General features: G+C 42.1%; 1 protein-coding gene and 1 non-coding gene across 10 annotated transcripts in view; both read left to right on the top strand.

Annotated features, from left to right (window-relative positions):
- Positions 1–21,705, top strand: part of FAM13C (family with sequence similarity 13 member C) — a 401,019-nt gene that overhangs the window by 43,207 nt on the left and 336,107 nt on the right. For all 9 annotated transcript variants that reach the window (XM_028482088.2, XM_028482086.2, XM_055081352.1 and 6 more), the window contains exon 2: positions 6,950–7,074. The gene's annotated coding sequence lies outside the window, so the exon portion shown is untranslated. The remainder of the gene's footprint in view (positions 1–6,949; positions 7,075–21,705) is intronic.
- LOC112062139 (U6 spliceosomal RNA) lies at positions 2,622–2,728 on the top strand. The gene has a single exon (XR_002890577.1). It is a non-coding gene; the product is annotated as a U6 spliceosomal RNA (small nuclear RNA).

The following is a 21,705-nucleotide window of genomic DNA, read 5'->3' as shown; positions in this document are numbered from 1 at the left end:
GTGGTCCTTTATTTTATATTCCTAGAGGCCATCCCTGTATGGCAGATATCTGTATCTGCCTCACTTAACCGGGGACCGTTTACCCAAACTCTCCCTGTCTCACAGCTCGCTAGAGAGCGTCCTGAATATACTCAGTACAAATCCCACTCCAGGATCTTACCTTAGGGGAGTCCTCTCTGAATTCTGCCTTCATGCCTATGACTTCGCGGCCTCCTGTCCCAGCCTATCTCCTGTAACACCTTTTTTTTTTTTTTTTTTTTTGGTGGGGGTTTTTTGTTTGTTTTTTTGAAGATTTTTTTTAACATCTTTATTGGAGTATAATTGCTTTACAATGGTGTGTTAGTTTCTGCTTTACAACAAAGTGAATCAGTTATACATATACATATGTTCCCATATCTCTTCCCTCTTGCATCTGGAGTGAATGCTAATATACATTGTTATTTTTCTCTCTATTGAAGCCCCTTCAGAGCAGGAAGAGGGCCTCAGGCTTCTTTGTATTCCCAGCAGGCTGGGTCCTTTATGCTCAGTAAACATTTGTTGATGGTGATGATAATGATGTTGACTAAAAATTGGATTGATTCTCAAGGCTCTTCGTGTGATTAAATTCTGAATTAATTTCAGGTCTATTACAGCAATGAATAAAACCCAAATTGCTCCCTACTTGGGAGAGCAGGGCTGTGATGAGGAAGAGTAACTACCAAAGAAGTTCTAGGTTAGTTCCTCCCTTTTCTCTGATGCCAGTTTGCACCAGGAATTTTTTTTTTTTTTTTTTTTTTTTTGCGGTACGCGGGCCTCCCACTGCTGTGCCCAGCCGCTCCGCGGCACGTGGGATCCTCCCGGACCGGGGCACGAACCCGCGACCCCTGCATCGGCAGGCGGGCTCTCACGCGCAGGGAAGCTCTGCGCCAGGATTTTGAGAAAAAGTATGGACAGGACCTGGAACCTGCCACAAGAAGGTTTTTACTATTTACTACCATGTGCTTCCAGAAGATGATTAAACACTAGATGTATTTTTAAAGTTCTCCCAAGAATTCCAGATTCCTTTCTTTCCCTCAGCTGCAGCAGGACACCAGGTTTAATTTGCGGCTTTCCCCCATTGCTCCCTGATTCACAAGCATAAATTTAAGAAGGGAGCTGGCAGGGAGTGATTTGTACAAGTCATCAAAGGCATGTTGTTAAAAGTTAATGTATTTCCCTAGCCAGGTTGGGGACTAATGTAGCAATAAATTGAATGAAGATGGCACAGACAGTTTACATAATGAGAAACAGCTAATGTGGAATTAGAGAACCTTTTGTTTTACTAGGGGGGAAGGGCAGGAGGTGAGCAGTGTTCAACGTTTGTTTACAAAGCATTCACATTAGCACGAGAATCCAAGAGATGAGGGAACCTTGCCTTTAGTCAGGCTATCCCAAATTCAGTCTCTCCTGCTGGGTTTGGGGCCAGTGTGGTCATGTTATAGCTGACATTCCCAGGCACCTACGGAAGTCTGTGATGCAGGGAGAGAAAGTCCCTGGTTCCTGTTGCGTCAGGGTGAAGAGTGCAGGCTTCCAGCCAGGGTTTGAATCTCCGTCCTTTCACTGACTCCGGTAAGCTGTTCAACCACTAGGTCTCACTTTCCTCCTTTTGGGGCAGTGAAGAGTACCCCATTCGAGCTGTCAGGATGAAATAAACTCAGAGTGTAACAAGCAAGGGCTCCCGTGCCCGTGGCGCAGGAAGCCCAGTTCTGACAGCAGGTGTTTGCAGCAAAGTAAGGGTTTATTTGCAGGCACCGAGCAAGGGTGCGAGAGACAAGTCTCAGGTCCACTCCAACTTGGTCTTTGAGTTTGGGGTTTTTAAAAGAGGAAGAACAAAGAAGCTGGGGTTAATCGTCATCGTGTGACATTCCTTAATTATAGTTTTGGGAGTCGGGAGGTCTCTGGTTTAGGATTCTCTGGCCAGGTGGTCCACGGCTCTGTTGAACTTCCCATAGAGGAAAACAAAAGTGGTCCACAGGACAAGCAGTGTGACAGCCAGCGGTGCCTGTGCCCTGTTCTCTGATGGGGTCTGTTGAACTCATCTTGCCATGAACGAACTCATCTGAGTTTGTTGGTCAATGATGATATCTGTAATAGCAGTTTTAGTGCATTAACGATGTTATCGACAACAGCAATTTCGGTCATCTGACTCTGATTAGTGTTCATTTAGCACAGGTTTGGGGACAAGAAGGAATAAAGTTTTGGATAGAGAGGTTAATTATAAACTCAGTAAGGGAACTCAGTTTTAAAGGGCTTGGTTTCAATAGCTGAAGAATGCAAAAGAGTGCCAAATTCATAGTATTTTCACCGTAAATGGTAGCTCTTTTTGCTATTACTATTGAGGAATTTTAATCAACTCCACTCCTTTTGAATTGGCGAAAACTGATTCAAGATTCTTTCTGTATTTTCTCCTTCCTTCTCATCTTTCTGTTTCTCTCTCTTCCACTTCATTTCCTCTTTAAGCCTTTATAATTCTACTAGGCTTCCTAGAGAAATAGGACATGTTTCTGTTTTGTTGTTGTTATTGTTGAGTGTAATAATAAGTGATGATCATGTGGCAGGGTATAACAGGATGGGCTAAAGTTCCATTTCAAGAGACGTGGGCAGTGCTCGCTTCCACAGCACATATAGTAAAATTGGAACGATACAGAGAAGATTAGCGTGGCCCCTGTGCAAGGATGACACACACATTTGTGAAACGTTCCGTATTTTTGAAATATTGCCCAGCCATAAAAAGAAACGGAATTGAGTGATTTGTAGTGAGGTGGATGGACCTGGAGTCTGTCATACAGAGTGAAGTAAGTCAGAAAGAGAAAAACAAATACCGTATGCTAACACATATATATGGAATCTAAAAAAAAATATACACTACCAAATGTAAACTAGATAGCTAGTGGGAAGCAGCCGCATAGCACAGGGAGATCAGCTTGGTGCTTTGTGACCACCTAGAGGGGTGGGATAGGGAGGGTGGGAGGGGGACGCAAGAGGGAGGAGATATGGGGATATATGTATACGTATAGCTGATTCACTTTGTTATACAGCACATACCAACACAGCAATTATACTCCAATAAAGATGTTAAAAAAAAAAGAGACGTAGGGCAGCTGTTACATGACAAGAAAGGAAATGGACTTCCCCTTTCTGGACCTTGCAACACCCCCTGTGAAATGAAAGACTGAGCTAGGTACCATGCATGAACAGAGAAGAGCATCACCCAGAAATACAGCGTTAAGTCACACCCCACTGCAGTTGCCCACCAACAGTGCACCCTGAGAGGAATTCAGGATGAAAAGCAGGATGAGGCTTGTGCTTTGTGCTTTGGATATGGGGCCCCTAGATACTTAGATGCCTATTTCAGGAAGAATTTCAATGAACTCAGATTCTTGCATCTTCCCATATATAAGAGCACTGAAATCATTAACTTGAGATATCTTTGTGATTAGCTGTAATCTTTTACCAAGGTGTAATCTTGACTGCATGTATTTCCTAGCCCAAAAAAATCATGTATCTATTGGCCCCTCCCCTACCTCTTCAGAGCAGTTCCTCAGCAGTAACTGAGCAGCTGTTTCTTGGCCTATAGTGCTCAGGAAGACCCTGAACAAAACTTAAATGCACAACTCTTATGCTGTGTGTTTTTCTTTAAGTTAACACACGTAACAAGGCTTCAAGTGTGTCAGTATTTTCCCCTCACTAGGAATGGGTCAGATGTAGTGATAAATTGACTGTCTCTTTCAATAAGAAACTACTTTAGGAGCATCCTGGGATCTAAAAAGGGCTGGGAAAGGGCAGGCCCCTTCTTCCCAGGGAGTTTTCAAGTGAGGCAGGGTCAAAATCATGTATCTATTGGCCCCTCCCCTACCTCTTCAGAGCAGTTCCTCAGCAGTAACTGAGCAGCTGTTTCTTGGCCTATAGTGCTCAGGAAGACCCTGAACAAAACTTAAATGCAACAACTTGACCTGTGGAGGAGCAGGTGTGATCAGTTGAGAGCGGTGAGCTGGGTGTGGTGAAGCTCTCCGGGAGCAGGAGGCCAGTCGGCTACTCAGACGCTGCTGATCAGGGGTCGAAAAACGGATAGGGAGCAGGCAGGTGAGGAGCTGAGAGCAAGGGGTTCTTTGGAGTTGACTGGAGGAAGGTCATGAAAAGCTACCGGTTAACATGTGCTTAGAGGAAGCCACGGAGGAAGCCTAAGAGTTGAAGGAGCCCTGAGATCGATTGAGACAGCAGCACGGTGGGAGGAGTAGAGATTACCTTCTAGGACGCAGGGAAGGTCTGCATCCTGGCTTGACTTCTTCCTAACTAAGCCGGTGGGGAAGCTGTTTTACTGCTTTGCCTTGGTTTCTTGATATGTAAATTGGGGATCTGAAAACCAGCCTTTCATAGATGTCATGAGGGTGAGAGGCAACCCGTGCACGGCGATGTGCTCATGAAGCAGAGGTGATTATTTGTAAGTCCCTCGTTTTTTCAGGTAAGAAAGTCAATGCTGAGGATGGGACATGATTGAGCTATCAGTGTGAGCTACATCAGTGTTCTCCAACTGGAAAGTGCACAGAAATCGCCCGGGGAGCTTGCTAAGAAGGCACAACCTGGCTCAGTAGGTCTGAGTGGGGCTGAAGCTTGCACCTCTAATCAGCTCCCGGGGAGGCAGGCCCATGCTGACGCGGGCCACATTTTGGGTAGTAACAACCTACACACCACCACCTGCAACGGCTGTGCTGAGATTTAAGCGTCGTGTAGATAAAGCGCTTAGCAAATAGCCTTTTTAGGTAGGCCTCCACGAATTTGTTTGTGGAGCTGTGTGCCTTTAAGTCTGAGCAGGGCAGGGAGGAAGGTGCTGCAAAGTATCAATAGAAGGAAATTGGTAGAGACCCTCCCAGGCAGGGTCCCCAGGCTCTTTCTAGCTGTTAGTTATCTGGGGGAAGGGTTATTTAATAGGCCTGTCTTTAGCAGCTCCAGCTGCTAGGGGACAAGCTGGGTGTGGCCAGCCAGTGCTGATGCAGAGTGTTTCCTGAAGGTGGCCTGCAAGAGGCCAAGGATGAGGGAGGCCACGCAACAGAGGGACCGGCCCTTCTTACTGGCCCTCCACCTAGGCAAGTTTATGGCCCAGAAAAGTGCAGACTGTTCTCTGTGGGCCCAGCAAGCACAAATTTTCAAGTTTTATGAGGACATTCCAGCACTTACAGTGATATCAAAAATTTAATGCCTGTGCTTTGCTCAGCGAATAGAGTTCTTTTAGAAACGGAACTAGGTACCAGGCCAAGCTGCTCAGACATCTGCTTGTCTGGTGCCCTGTTGAAGCCCTTCTTGCACGGAGCTGTCACAGACCTCTTAGAGCTGACACTCATTTGATATGGCCTTGACTCATTTCATATGGCCTTGACTCTCTGCAGGTGTGTCAGAGCACTAGGCAGTTCCTTTCAAGGGCCAGCTTATGGAATAATTTCCTGTCATCAGTCTTCTATCTCAGTGTCTTAATGGAATTCTTACTGTGCTGTTCTGGCTTTCTGTTAGAGTCACAGCAGGATTAAGGAAAGTTCTGTATGTACTTCACATTAATAAGATCAGGTCCCAAGGACATCTGTGACAAATAGGAGAGGCTCATTGCTTTTCAAGGCAATTGACAAGCTTTTAGACAAAGGCACTGATTATACAAAAATAGATTAATCCCTGACCCAAAGGCAAGACAAAATTATAAAGTCAGTGAAACTCAGGTTCAGTGTTTTGTACTCCTATTTTCAGTAAAACCAACCTTAAGAAGTAAATTATTTTACATTTATCAGAATATCCTAGATCCATGTTTCTCAAAGAGTGGTCTGAGGACCCCCTAAGTCAGAATCATCCGGGTAGTTTATAAACAATGTATATCACCTGGGCCCACCCCAAGCCATCTGAAGTTGTGGAATTAGGGCCCTCCAGACCTGTATTTTTTTTTTTTTTTTTTTTGCGGTACGCGGACCTCTCACTGCTGTGGCCTCTCCCACCGCGGAGCACAGGCTCTGGACGCGCAGGCTCAGCGGCCATGGCTCACGGGCCCAGCCGCTCCGCGGCATGTGGGATCTTCCTGGACCGGGGCACGAACCCGTGTCCCCTGCATCGGCAGGCAGACTCTCAACCACTGCGCCACCAGGGAAGCCCCAGACCTGTATTTTTAACCCCCATGATTTGAGAACCACTGAGTTCTTTTTTTTTTTTTTTTTTTTTTTTTTTAGTTTTTATTGGAGTATAGTTGATTTACAAGAACCACTGACTTCTTTAAGGGCAGTAGCTGGGGTGGCTAAGAGGAGACGGTGTGAGTGGGCTTCTAGCTGAAATTTACCTCTTTATCTACATAAAATTTTATTAGTAGGAAATGTTTGCATGACCGAAAGAATTAGAAAATCTCTGGTGTAGTGTATAGAGAATGGGTTTTCTGGGGTTCAAATCCTGACTGCCAGTGTTTTGCCACGTAATCTTAGGCCAGGGGTTGGCAAATGACTGCTGATTGCCAAGGGCCAGCCAGCCTGTTTTGGTAAATAAAGTTTTATTGAAACACAGCCCTGCCCATTTATTTACCATCATCTATGGCTATTTTCAGCTATAATGGCTGAGTTGAGTAGTTGTGACAGAGACTGTAAGGCGTGCCAAGCCTAAAATGTTTACTAACTGGCCCTTTAAGAAAAAGTTCAGCAACCCTTGACTTAGGTGAATTAAAGTCTCTCTCTTAGCCTCAGATTTTTACATCGATAGTATGGGATTAATAGCACCTATCTTGTATGGAGTTGAAATAATTAGATGATATAATCAATGGAAAATTTCTGCTCTGGCTTCTAATAATAATATTGGCTAAAATTGATTGATTGCTTCTGTGCTAGGCACCGATTTAAACACTTTACGTGGATTTTCTCATTTATTCTTTATTATAATTCTGTGAAGTCTCATGATTATTTCCATTTTTCAGATGAGAAAATGGAGGCCAAGGGAGTGAGTTATCTGTCCAAGGTGACACAAACTACAGTCGGCTGAGTCAGGATTTGATCCCAGAGCCTGTGTTCTTTATCGCTGTGCTGAATTTCTTCCAATAAGGTTAGTTTCCTACCTTTCCTCCCTCTCCTGAAGTTGGTCCTACTTGTACCTTTCCTCACAAATCTTAATCCTGAGAGTATTCTGAAGCGCGAAAGCGACTGCAGAGTTTACCCAATAAAACTCATCATTTTAAAGTTGAGGAAACGAAGACCTTGCTCCCAAAGCCCCATAGTCAGATATGTGCAAAGCCAGGACTGGTACGCGGGGGAGCCCTCACTCACCAGTCAGCTGACAGCACTGAACAATGGACTAGTTCCCCTCTGTGTTGGAAAGCATGAATTGTTCTTTGGGGAGCTGAATAAGAACTAAACACTCAGGTACTTGCTGGCCTCAAGGTCCCTAACACTTCGAAATACATACATGAGAATTGGACAGGCTTAGCTTTAAATGCCTGTTAAACCCAGACCACCTGCATATTGTGTATCTCATGTCTCTGCCCTTCCCCACCCACAGGGATTCAGAGTTTTCAGCGGTATCTCTCAGTATAGCCATACTGGTTTCTAAAATATCGAAATATTTCTGCGTCCATTGGAAATCATGGCTTTCCTGAGCCTGCCTAGCGCCCTTCAACTGACCTGACTGTCTTTACCCTCTCTCCTCTCAATTTCCCACAAACCAGCAATTAAAGAGTTAAGCCCTGGCAGGCCAACAGGCTTAGAGGACCCTGCTTCTCTTCAGTTGTGCAGTGCAAGTTCGGAGCTAATTACTAAATTCAGTCCTTTGAATGTCACCCCAGCCTGGCAGTGGCTTCTTTGGTTCAATAGGATGAGCTGAGCCAATCATATTCTCTCTCTCAAGAATTTGTGCCTAGAAGACAGGGCAGTGGGCCCTTTAAGTGGGAGTTGGAACAGCAAGAGGATTGTGAAGAGGGACTCCCCTGGCGGTCCAGTGGTTAAGACTCCGAGCTTCCACTTCAGGGGCCGCGGGTTCGATACCTGGTCGGGGAACTCAGATCCCACATGCTGCACGGCTAAAAAAAAAAAAAAAAAAAAAAAAAAAGAGGATTGTCACCAGGGTGGGCTCCGGGCAAGACTGGGATATGAGGAAGCCGACCTCAGTGAGCTGGAGAGGGTGGAGGCAAAGCCCGTAGAGAAACGGTGACAGCGTGAAAGAGAGCAGGTGGCCCAGGAGAGGGACGGCAAGCGGTTGGTCCCAAGATTCACTTTGATCGTTGAATACTTTCTAGGTCCATTAAGACTCTCTACAGGTGCCCAAACCAAACCCCCTTTTCCTGAATGAATCTGTTCTTGAAATAAAAGAGCCAGACAAATCAGTAGGGTTTCAAGCCAGCCATCATTCATTCCATGAAAATTAAACCACAACAGGAGACCCATTTAAATTATAAGATCTGGGGACTTCCCTGGTGGCGCAGTGGTTAAGAATCCGCCTGCCAATGCAGGGGACACAGGTTCAAGGCCTGGTCCGGGAAGATCCCACATGCCGTGGAGCAACTAAGCCCGTGCACCACAACTACTGAGCCTGAGCTGTAGAGCCCGCGAACCACAACTACTGAGCCCACGGGCCTCAACTACTGAGCCCCCGCGCCTAGAGCCCGTGCTCCACAACAAGAGAAGCCGCCGCAATGAGAAGCCCGCGCACTGCAATGAAGAGCAGCCCCCGCTGGCCGCAACTAGAGAAAGCCCGCATGCAGCAACGAAGACCCAATGCAGCCAAAAATAAATCAATAAAATTAAAATAAGTAAATAAATAAAGTATAAGATCTATTGCAAGCGGCACCATAGATATCTTCGATAGCATCTGCATGACTGGCCTGGGCTCTGAGCAGATAGACCCTAACTGTGACGAGGTTAGGGGAGGTTAGCAGCTGAAGCCTAGCAGCCTGAAGAATGCTCTCCTCTCTCAAATTGGCCTTGATTCAGCGCTGCTGCCCATGAGCATGAATGATCACTTTTAATAAGCAAATGGACATTGAAATGGTAATGAGAATATTATGGTTTTCCAAATGAAAAGCCTCAATCTAATACATTTTCCTTTGAGAACACTAATTTGAAAATAAAATCATAGTTAATTTAAGCTGAGTTAATTACAGGGAACCATGGAAAATAACCAGCCAATGCCACTTATACCACTGCTTTCATACAGGTGCCCATGTACCTATAGAGTCTATCTATAATTTCTTACTTCCTGGGAAACTGTGAGAGTTCTGTCTTAACTAAATTTTTTCAGATGATTATAAAATGTACCGGAACTACTGAAGAAAGGGATGAGAAGATTTTAAGTAGGAATATGGATCATAAGCAAAACGATTCTAAGGGCTAGACCAGAAATGGAGTTGCAAGGTGATGCAACACTCAGGAGAGGAAAAAAAAATCCCTTAACCTGATACTCAAAGCCCAATATTCTTCTTCACCCTCTCTGCCCTCTTCCTTCGCACCCTCTGGGCCCCTCATCTCATGGACCGTCCTGGGGTATGTCTGTCTCTGTCTCTGCTTGTCCTTTTCCTTCTGTTCAGAAAGCTGAAATCTCTGATGGAAATTCTTTGAGTCCTTCAAACCCTCACACTCTCCTAATCCCTATTCTGACTCTAAATTTTTATTGCATTTTGCACGGCCTCCTGCCCCATGACATTTAAAACATATTATCTTGTTTTCCAATGTTTAAGGTACATGTTGTGCTTTTATTATAAGCTACCTTGAGCTTTGGCACATTTTTTTGTGCCCTGTATACCTGAAATATCTATGTCCTCCCTGCCGCACCTCCACCATTTCTAATTAGGTCTTGCTCACCTGCAGGGGCCTGTTCAAAAGACACTTCTCTGGGGAGCCTTCCTGGATTCCTCAGACTAAGTCAGGTACCCACATGTCTTCTTGTTCTCTTTTGGTTGATATTTATATAATTATCTAGTAAATGTCTGTCTCCCACTCTAGACCGTCTGGGGCAATGTGAAACATACAGACCCCCAGGCCCTGGAGATTCTGGTTCCGTGGGTCTGGGCCAGGTCCTGTGGGCGGAGGGGGATCGCTGGGAATTGCTACATCTAACATGTAAGATGCTGGTGATTCTTATTATCAGGAAAACGTGGCAGATGCTGCTGTAGGTCCCCAGAGACTCATACTCAGTTGGTCTGGAGCAAGGCCCCTTGGCAGACTGTGAGAAGAGACGATATTTTCCATGTCCAGTTTCTGTTTTAGTTTCATGCTGTTTTGTAGGAAGTCTTGCCCTCCCACCCCCATAATATATTGCTTTTATAATCCAGACTGATGAGAATATCTAGCTCCTGGGTGAGAAGGAGACTCAGAGCAGCGACCTTTTTTCATTGAGGGCCTGGATCACACCTGTTCTATGCAGTATTCCTTTCCTGTCTCTGCACATATGCTGGTAAACATCCTCTTCATTTGTAGAGTTGCTTATGGCTGAGATCACCCCCAATCCTTTCCATATCGTGCACTCAGGGAGCCCTGGGGTAAGAAATCAGACAGGGCTTTTGGTCAAAAGAATTTGGGGGGAGTTTATTGGCCATAGAGTATTTCACAAGAATTGGGCACCAGGGCAGTAGGCTGGGCTAAATCTGACTCAAAGAGATAGCTTTCAGAGTGATTTTAAAAAGTTATGCGATCCCTTTCCAAATCTACTGTTTCCGTCCCCATCTTAACACACAGGAGTCAGTGCATACATCTGAGTGACCCATGGAGAATGGAGAAGCTGGGGCAGGCTTGCAGCCCTCATCTGCCTTGGCAGTACCTTTAGGGTACTTATATTTTCTGCCCTTTGGCATGTACTGTAAACACTGAACCCAGAAATGAGTTTCAAAATTTTAAGAAACCAATTACGAAACTTCCTTTGAGATATTTTGGTGAAAAAATTTGCTTTATTTCCATTTTGAGCACATTATTGAGAGTCCTCAGAATTTTTGTTTTTCAGAAAAAATTCAGATTATAACCTAAACTTCGGATTAGTAACCTTAACTATATACACTGATAGTTGGAAACTCATGTGCATGATGACCTTATAAGACATTTATCGGAAAGCAAATATTCTCCCATGAATCATCACTATCTTTTATATCAAAACGTATTACAGATAAAGAACTCAACATATTTGTTTCTTCCAAGCATCCTTAAAGCAGAGCAGGTTTGTCTTGAATGTGGCGTTTCTTTTCCGTCGGCACCTGGGGCTCTCATCTGTGCAGGGAAGTGAAGTGCCATTTAGGTTTCATTCCGCTTGGGGTCAGTATTGGGCTCCTGATCGTCTCTGTGTTCTTGTTTTTGTAACTTGAAAATGTGAATTTGGGAATTTCAGAGGAACTATCCATATAGTAACAAAATTGGAAGATGCCAGGGCACTGCAGCCCTGGCTGCTGCCACCTCCTTGACTGCCAGGTGCAGACTCGCTTTGTAACAAATGTGGTGGCCAACTCATTATGACTCCTTTGTCTCGACATCTTATTTTAATGATTCCGAACCTTTCAATCCCTATGAATGCTTTAGAGACCCCACCTGCAGTGACAGCTTATCATCACACAATAGTGACAAAGGCTTAGCAACATGGGGACTGAGAAGGCAATATTTTACCTCCAGCTCTTTCTTCTTGTTGCTCTTAGCAAAATCCACTGGATTTTTCCTTAAAAGAGAGAGATTACAGTTACTTGTTTGAGGTAGAAGTTAGACATAAAAACAGGGGTTCTCATTCTTGGCTGCATATTACGATCACCTGGGGAGATTAAGTAAAATCTTGATGCCATAACCTAGAGCAGAGATGGAAATTTCCGGGGGGAGAAAGGAACTTGGGAATTAGCATTTTTTAAAGCTCTCCAGATAACTTCAGTGTGTAGCCAGATCGAGAAACCACTAACCCAAAGCAAAATTTGGAGTGCTGGAGCTAACTGTAAATACAGAAGAATTCCAGAGTTAAAATAGGCCGAAATTGAGCCCCAAATCAGAAAATCTGGTTTCTATTCCTTCTCTGAAAGGTGGAGAGAAGTGGGTGGACTGTTTAGGGACCCCCAGGATTCAAGGAATGACATGACAGTGAGTCCTCTGGGTTTTCGTTTTCCCTCATATATCCCAGACTTCTTGCTAGAAAAGCCCACAAGCTAGGAACTTCAATGGGTACAAACAAAGTCCCAAGAAAAGTTTTCTCTCTCTTGTCAAAAGACTGGGAAAGGCAGCCTGGCAAGACAGAACCTTTTTGACAATGGAGGCCCTACTCCAGGGAAACACCAGGCAAGAAACTGTGTCACACCCTTACCTTGTCAAAAGCATCGCGAACGCTGGGTGGAGGACCTAGACTCCCGCCTTGGACTGGAGTAGTGGGTGCTACCCCTGTGCCCCCCATGCTGAAGCGGTGCTCAAGGAAGCCAGGTAGGGAGCCTGGATTCCTACCCATCCTGCAGTGATGAGGCAACCTTCTCTATACCCCTACCCCACCGTTCAGTGGAGGCCACCCAGGGAACCTGCATTTCCAGCTACGTCTGGTGAAGTCTGGATTTTCATATCCTCCCAGTGGTAAAGGGGAAGAGAGTTAGTTCCTTCCTACCACCATGGGCCTGTTTTTAAGTGTAAGAGAGCTAAAGCAAAACATTTAAATAAGATCTAGGGACTTCCCTGGTGGTCCAGTGGTTAAGACTTCGCCTTCCACTGCAGGGGGCATGGGTTTGATCCCTGGTCAGGGAACTAAGATCCTGCATGCCATGTGCCGTGGCCAAAAAATTAAAAAAAAAACAAACACGATACAGATCGAGTCTTAAGGCATAACATCCAAAATGTCCAGACTACAATTTTTAAAAATCACTCATTGCACCAAGAACCAGGAAAATATCAACTTGAATGAGAGAAGAAAATCAATAGATGTCAATATGGAGATGATGTTGGGATTATTTGATAAGTATATTTAAGCAGACCTCTTAAAAATGCTTTAATGAGCATTTATGAACATGCCTGAAACAAAGGAAAGCAGAGTGTTCAGATGATTTTTGTGCACCCCAGTGTTTGAAGATCACCAGTTCAGAAAGTTTAGGCTTCTCTGAAGACATGAAGTAGGCAGCTGGCCAACCAGATCTTTGTTTCTTAAACTCTAAGCATTTCTGTGGAGGGCCTAAGCCTGCTTAGTCTTAAGTATCTCTTGACTGCTTCCAATTTATTTCTTGGCAGTATCATGTCAAGCTAAGTAGGCGGAGTAGTGGCAAATATAGTATTCAACCTCGTTGGTCTTTATGGCTAGAGATTTAAGGAACCAAGAATTGCCATCCATTTGCAGTCCCAGAATCCAGTGATGTAGTCTCTGACTAGCTCCTTATCTGACTTAAGCTACATCTCTTATTAGGGAATGGACCATCACTTTCTTTCTCTTTCATACTGGCTACCCAATTGAAATGCCCAGTTGGCATACCCCTTCCACCCTCTGCTTACTGCTTCACCCCAGTGTCAGTTTAGGGGAGTTTGGTGGGTGATTCAGTGGCAGCTGTTCCTGTGGCATTTGCTAAAAAATGGGGGAAGAAGGCGGGGGGATTGGGTGTCCCTCTTTCCCCTTCCACTGCTGCCATTTTTAGTGGGAGCTCTAACACAGCACTCCTCAGCAGCTTCCCTGCTTCCCTTTTGTCAAACTCTTCCACCCACCCTCGGGCCCCATCCAGGAACTTTCTTCAGAGATCCCAAACTACTACAATAAAAATGCCCAAGAAAGCTTGAGGCTCAGTTTTCTTTTGAAACATAGATCAATATTATTAACCCACTTAAGCATAGGTCCCATTCATAAAACACCTGCCATCTGGCTTCCTTCTTCTTTGGGATCCTGTAAGACAAGGAAGAGGGGAGTAAGTTCTACTTTAGTTTCCCACCATTGAGAGCATGGAAATTGAGGTTTAGAAAAACCTGAAAGGGCTCTGTGCTTGGGGAGAAAGGGAAAAGCCTGTCACAATGCCTCGTAACTTCTCCCTTTCCAAAGCCACTGTTCTCTTGTCTTCTCAAAAGCCCATAGTCTCTGTGACTGAAAAGGTTCCTTCCTGCCGTTCTAAGGGGAAAGTGGTAGGTCACTGAGAAGCACTAATGTTTGCTGATGTACCTGGACAAATTGTTACCTAGACACGTTCTATTCTCAATCTTCTAAATTGACACAGGTTGACTTGTCCCCTAGGAATGGGGCGGGAGCATTGCTTCTTATCAAGTGTTCCTTTTTCAAACTTTAAGATGTTTCTCAAACAAAAGCAGAATTGTTCTTAGTCTATTCCAGCCCCATGGTGATTCCTAAGGTAACTGCCCTATTGTCCAAAATTTTCTGGGCAATCAGCCATTCTCTAAATGCTGGGTGATCTTCCAGAGAGGAAGCTGGCGGTCAGGTCAGTCCCATCCTGATAATGTTCCTCTACCACACTCTACTTGGTACATTAAGTATGGCTAGTTGATGGCTGACCTTGTTTATTCGTATAGATGTCGTTTTTGGCAAAAGCCTATTTAATCTGCTACCGGGAGCAGGTAGGGTTTAGGAAGGAAAAGAGTAAACAATAGTGAGTCTCTTGGGTCTATTTTTTCCTGGTCTGTCTGTATTTGCTTATGCAGGACGGATGAGTAAGGTGATTCTTCTCCTCCTTTCATAACAAAGGGCTTTGCTGAGCCAGTGGCAGCAGTAGCTTTGGATTCCCAATTCAATGTCTTTCCCTTACACCATCAGGTGGATCTTCAAAATAATCAATAGACGGGAGGAGCTTTGTGGTGGGATTTTAAAATATCATCTGTAGCTTCAAAGATGAGATAGTAATGAATTAGGCACTGTCATGATCCAGGCTTAATGGGAGATGAGATCATCACTGAGAGAAGTGAGGACGTTGTTGGCTAATGTGATCACATAGCAGATGAGGGCATGGATGATGAGTCACGTGAATAAAACATAACTGTCACGCAGTGATAGATTGTTTCAGGAAAAAATCTAAGACCTCTGTAGTAGAGAGTTTTGAGGTACGTTCTAGACGTGAACCTGGATGCTGAGGACATGTCTTATTTTGTACGGTGTAACAGGAATCCCTAAAAAGGGTGGCTGAAATCTCCAGAGTCCCCTATCTTCCATTCCACCCCCAATAACCAGTGAGAAAGTGCTGCCACAGCGCTACAGCTGTCCACTCCACCCCCAACCCAGGAAATTGGTTTTGGTTAGGAAATGTGATATCAACCATCAAATGGATTTGGGTTTAGCCTCAGTGATTTTCCAAGTGAGCATTATCTAGAGGTTGAGTTGTCTGCCTTGGCAAATACAAATTCTAAATAAAAAGACAATGTACTCAGGTTGAGTTTCTTGGCTAATGTGAAAAGATGTGTTAAGCCACACACTTGTAATCCATGACCATGAAAGATGTAAGAAGTAAGATCCAGAGGCTGGAAACATGAGTCCTGTTGTCCATTCTTCTGCGTCCCGTCAGGATCATGTGTTTCATGCTTGTAAATTAATTGCTCTCATGGGCATCCACCCCTGCACAAAAAAACCCCATCATTTTATTGCAATTTTTTTTTTTTGCACTTCACCTTTGTGAAAACTGGTCTGTTTTCCTTTGAGAGGATAGAACAGATGACAGATGATCATTCCCCTTTGACTAGATAATGCTCCATATACAGCATGCTTAGCAAAATAATGCTGAGATTCTGCTTCAGTCTAAATAATCCCTTTCTTTTCTTTGTCATTATTTTAATTATCTCCATTGCTGTTATTTGATTTCCTTTAAGACCAAGAAAGCAGACTGAACATAGAAATGGAATAAGAAAAATGTACAGAAAAGAAAAATAACCTTGTGGTGGTTTTTTCTATATTTCCATGTATTAGGAGCATCCTGACTTAATTCTTAGTACTATATGGGACTTTCCTAATTTCTACACACAGTTAATCTGAGTTAGCGGTATGTTCTGAACTGATCTTTTTTCTAGCTTTATTGCAGGATGATTGACATATAATGAACAACATATTTAAAGTGTAGAATTTGATCAGTGTTAACAAATGTTACACCTGTGAAACTATCACAACCTCAAGAAAATGGACATTATCTCCAAAAGTTTCCCTTTGCCCCTTGGTAATTCCTTTCTTCTACTCCTACCCACGTCCCCCACCCACCACTGACCTATTTTTGGCCCTACAGATTGGTATATTTCTCAATTTATTTAAGGTGTTTTAATTTATTTCAGCAATGTTTTGTGGTTTTCAGGATAAAATCTTGAACATACTTTGTCAGATTTTTTCCTAAGTATTGCACATTTTTTCATGTTATTGTGAATGTATATTTAAAATTTTTAATTTTAGGTTGTTGCTGGTATATAGAAATACAAGTGATATTTCTACATTGCCTTGAATCTTGGAATCTTACTAAATTCACTCATTAGTGCCACTACATTTTTTGTAGTTTCCACCAAATTTTTCTATGTAGACAACATATGTCAGTGAATAAAGAGAATTACATTTCTTCATTTACAATTTGGCTGCCTTCTATTGCTTTTTCTTGCCTTATTGTGCCGGCTGGGATCTCCAGTACAATGCTGAACAGAAGCATTGAGAATGAACACTCTTGCCTTGTTTTGGATTTTAGGGGGAAAACATTTAGTCTTTCACTGTTAAGTGTGATGTTAGCTGCAGGGTTTTCAAAAATGCCCTCTTTTTCAGCCTGAGGAAATTCTTTTCTGTTCCTAGTTTGTTGAAAGTTTTAGTGAAGAATGGATGTTGGGTTTTGTCAAATGCTTTTGTGCTTCAACTGAAGTGATTGTATGATTTTTCTCTTTTTAGACTTCATGTTGTGATTTTCATGGATTTTCAAAACTTATACTGACTAACCCACTTAATTATGAGGTATTATCTTCTCAATATATTGTTGGATTCAATTTGCTAACTTTTAAAAAGAATTTTTGCAATCTATGTTCGTGAAAGATATTGGTCCATAGTTTTCCTTCTTGTAATGTCTTTGTTTAGTTTTGGTATCAGAGTAATAGTGTCCTCAAAGAGTGAGTTGAGAAGTGTTCCGTCCTCTGTGATTTTCTGAAAGAGTTTGTGTAAAATTGGTATTATCTCTTCCTTTGGGGAATTTACTGGTGAAGCCCTCTGGGCCTATAGTTTTCTTATTAGAATGTTTTCTAACTGCAAATTCAATATATTTACTGGATATAGGACAATTTAGGTAACCTAATTATTTTTTTCACATTTTTTCCTCCAGTTTTATTAAGATATAATTGACATCCAACACTATATAATTCTTCTTGAGTCACCTTCGGTAACTTGTCTTTCAAGGAACTTGTCAGTTTCATCCAAGTTGTTAGATTTACTGGCATAAAGCTATTCATATTATTTCCTTATTATTCCTTTAATATCTATAGAATCTAAAGTGATATCACCTTTCCCATTTCTGATATTGGTAATTTGTGTCTTCTCTACTTTTTTCCTGATCACTTTGGCTAGACATTTATCAGTTTTATTTATCTTCTAACAACCTTTTGGTTTCATTAAGTTTCCCTATTGTGATTGTTTTCTATTTCATTGAGTTATGTTCTCATTTTTATTATTTTATTTCTTCTATTTGAGTTTTATTTGCTCTTCTATTACTGTTTTTTAAGGTGGAAGTTGAGGTTTTTTATTTGAAAGCTTCTTTTCTAATATAGGCATTTAGTGCTATAAATTTCCTAAGTACTATTTCATCTGTTTCTCACATTTTTTTTCTTTTTTTTTGGTACGTGGGCCTCTCACTGTTGTGGCGAAAGGTCAGCTGATAACGTTATAGAGATTCCCTTGTGTGTTATTTGTTGTTTTTCCTTTGTTGCTTTTAATGTGTTTTCTTTGTATTTATTTATTTATTTGTTTGTTTATTTTTGCGGTACGCGGGCCTCTCACTGCTGTGGCCTCTCCCGTTGCGGAGCACAGGCTCTAGAGTTCAGGCTCAGCGGCCATGGCTCACGGGCCCAGCCGCTCCACGGCATGTGGGATCTTCCTGGACCAGGGCATGAACCCGTGTCCCCTGCCTCAGCAGGCGGACTCTGAACCACTGCGCCACCAGGGAAGCCCCTCACATATTTTGATATGTTGATTTCATTTTAATTCTGTTCATAATAGCTCATAATTTTTCTTTTATTTCTTCTTTGTCCCATGGGTTATTTAGAAGCATGTTTTTTATTACCCACATACGTACAGTTTTAAGTAATTTGTTCATGACGTGCCTTGTAGTTTCCTTCATGTTTCATTTTCTTGGACCTCAATGAGCTTATTCAATCTGTGGGTTTATAGCTTTCATCAAATTAGGGAAAATTTCAGCCCATTATTTCTTCAAATATTATTTTTCTGTTCTCTCTCCTCCTTTGGGACTTCAATTATACATATGTGGCTTTAAACTCTCCCACAATTCACTGATCCTTCGTTTATTTTTTAGTCTTTTTTTGGTTATGTGCTTCATTCTGGATAGTTTATATTGCTGTCTTCAATTTTTCTAGCTTTTTCCCCTGCAATGTCCAGTTTGTCCTTAATTCTATCCACTTTGTTTTTCGTCTCAGGCATTGTGGTTTTTATCAGTAGAAGTTCATTTTGGATCTTTTGTTATGTCTTTCATGTCTTTACCTATTCACTGTTTCCTCTAGCTTCTTAAATCTATGGATGGAGTTCTAATCACAGTTTTAATGTCCATGTCTGCTAATTCTATCATCTGCATCACTTCTGGGTCCATTTTGATTGATTGATTTTTCTCCTCATTATGGATCATATTTTTCTTCTTCTTTGCATGCCTGGTAATTTTTTATTGGATGCAGATATTGTGAATTTTACATTTGCTAGAATTTAGTTAGTTGAAAATAGTTTGATCCTTTTAGGTATTGCTTTATAAGATGTTTGGCTGGAACCAGAGCAGCATTTATTCGAGGGTTAATTATTTTTCATAACTGAAGTAACCTATACTTTTTGAGTGCAAAGCTCAACGCTCCATGGATTATGAAGCTTTCTACTCTGGCTGCTAGGAACAGCCACTATTCCTAGCCCTATGTGAATGCAAGAGATTATTCCCTCTCATCCATTTGGGTAGTTTTTCCCTCTGGCTTCAGATAATTTTCCACATTCATGCACTGATCAGTACTCAATAAATACTTAAGGGCAATCCTCTTCAAGTATTCAGAATTCTCTCTTTGTGTATCTGTCTTCTGTCTTGCACTGTGACTTACAAACTGTAGCTGCTGTGGTCTTCTCAGACCCACTTCAGTTTTTCCAGCTCATAAATACTGCTGGGCTCTGCCTGAGTCTCTCCTCTCTGCTCTGTGGCCTGAAAACTTTCTTCAGTAGTAAACTGGGACAGTTGGGATCAGTCTTTTGTTGCCTAGTGTTGAATGTCTTGGGAACCATTGTTTCTTATCATTTGTACATTTTTTAGTTGTTTTATGTGGGAGGTTGAATGCTATCTTTCTTGCACCATAAGTCCACAAAATGCTGATCCTTTTCAGATGTTACAAGCATATGCATCTTAGTCCATTTGGGCTTCTATAACATAATACCATAGGCTACGTGGTTTATGGATAACAGAAATTTATTTCTCACAGTACTGGTGACTGGGAGGTCCAAGATCAAGGCACTGGCAGATTCAGTGTCTGTTGAGAACCCTGTTCCTGGTTCATAGATGGCACGTTTTAGCTGTAACTTCACATGGCAGAAGGGGAGAGGGATCTCCCTGGGGCTTCTTTTACGAGGACAGGAATCCCATTCATGAGGGCTCCACCCTCATGACCTAATCACTTCCCAAAGGCCCCGCCTCCAAATGCCATCACATAGGGAGTTAGGATTTCAACATAAGCATTTTGGAGGGACTCAAGCATCCATAGCAATAGGCAATTAAAGTAAATGTTTAATATACGTCAAAACCATTCTTTGTTGAAAGAGATTGATTCATCGTTAATATGTAAATTGTTCAGATGCAGAGAGTAGGGGTCACTTTATCATGACCTAAAGCAAAGCAAAACAGAATAAATAAAAGGAATGACAACATCATGCTGCTTAATAAGGTGAAGCCAAATTCCACATTAGCCAGATCTGATCCTTGCTTCTGGCCTTCACACAAACTGGGATAAGATCACGTACTGATCTGGTGGGTTTGCTTTTTGAGTATTTGAGACAGTCCAAACACATATCAGTGACCTGAAGGTGGGTGGGAAGTTGAGAAATGATAAAGGGGTTCCTCTCTAATATAGTATTTCGTAGTGTGTGTTACATGAAACCCAGTGTTTCACATGATGTTAATAAGTATTCAGGAAAAATACCAACCACAAATTATAATTTCATGTTCAAATAAGATAGGGGAATTTATAAATAATATTGTCCTCATTGAAGATTCACAATGCGCTTGAACTCTGAGGCTTTTAGATAATTTCTCATTTTTGCCCAAAATAGTTACAGATTTACTTTTAATTTGTAAACAAGATACCTGACTAATTTAGTTGGAACCAAACCCATATATTTACTAAAGTTATGGAAATCAAATTTGTATATCCCCACAAAATCGTTGAACTGATACTGCTCTTGTTTCAAGTCCTCAATCAGAAAATTGTAACCTGAAACAAAACAGAAATATTGATTACAAACTGACTTAATTCTCAAAAATACTCTATGTAAAAAATGCAAGATCTCAAAATTTCCAGGGATCATGGATACATTACCCATGAGTATGCCTAGTGCAGCCTGGGTACATACTAAGCATTAAATAAATGCATATTTATTAGTTCATTCCCTCAATATTTATTGAACATCTATCATGTGTTCAATAAATATGATACCAAGCATGTATCATATTACATGCTCAGGGCTCGTACAAAAAACTAGATACAGAAAATCTAATTAAAAAATCAGAATCTGAATCACAAGGAGTTTTGCAATCCATGGAAAATGACATTAAGTAAATAATCATTGCTCAGCAATCTGGAAGGACTTTTTAGCTCACTCACGCACAGAGATTATTTGAGAATCTAACATGTACTAAGCACTGTTCTAGGATCTGGGAGAACCAGGGACAGACACATAAGATGAAATCTCTTTTCTAAGGGGTACATGATTTGATGGTGAAGACACTTTATTTTTTTATTTATTTTTTTTTTTTAAACATCTTTATTGGAGTATAACTGTTTTACAATAGTGTGTTAGTTTCTCCTTTACAACAAAGTGAATCAGTTATACATATACATATGTTCCCATATCTGAAGACACTTTAGAAAGTGATTGCATACTACAGTAAACAGAAGAGGAAACCAAAACCTGAACAATAAGCAGAGCTTAGCTAGGAGAAAGAAGGCACGCACCATGGGTGGATGTGTGCGTGCAGCAGAAAGACTTGTACAGGCACAACCTGAAGGTGGGAAGGAACAAGGCTGTTGCTGCACCAAAGAACGGCCAGTATGGCTGGAGGAAATCAAAAGCAAATGACAAGGGGCAAAAGCTGGAGAAAGATGGGCTAGGTCATGCTTAACTTGCAGGCCAGGTTAAGGATTTTGGTCTTTACCTTAAGAGCAGAAGGTTGGAAGAGAGTGTCAGGAGCAGATTTGCTTTTTCGTGTGTGTGTGTGTGTAATCTTTTTTTTTTTTTAAACATCTTTATTGGAGTATAATTGCTTTACAAGGGTGTGTTAGTTTCTGCTGTATAACAAGGTGAATCAGCTATACATATACATATATCCCCATATCTCATCCCTCTTTC

The sequence above is a fragment of the Physeter macrocephalus genome, chromosome 20 (genome assembly GCF_002837175.3).
Source record: "Physeter macrocephalus isolate SW-GA chromosome 20, ASM283717v5, whole genome shotgun sequence".
NCBI lineage: Eukaryota > Metazoa > Chordata > Mammalia > Artiodactyla > Physeteridae > Physeter > Physeter macrocephalus.
This window is presented reverse-complemented; position numbering and strand designations above follow the sequence as displayed.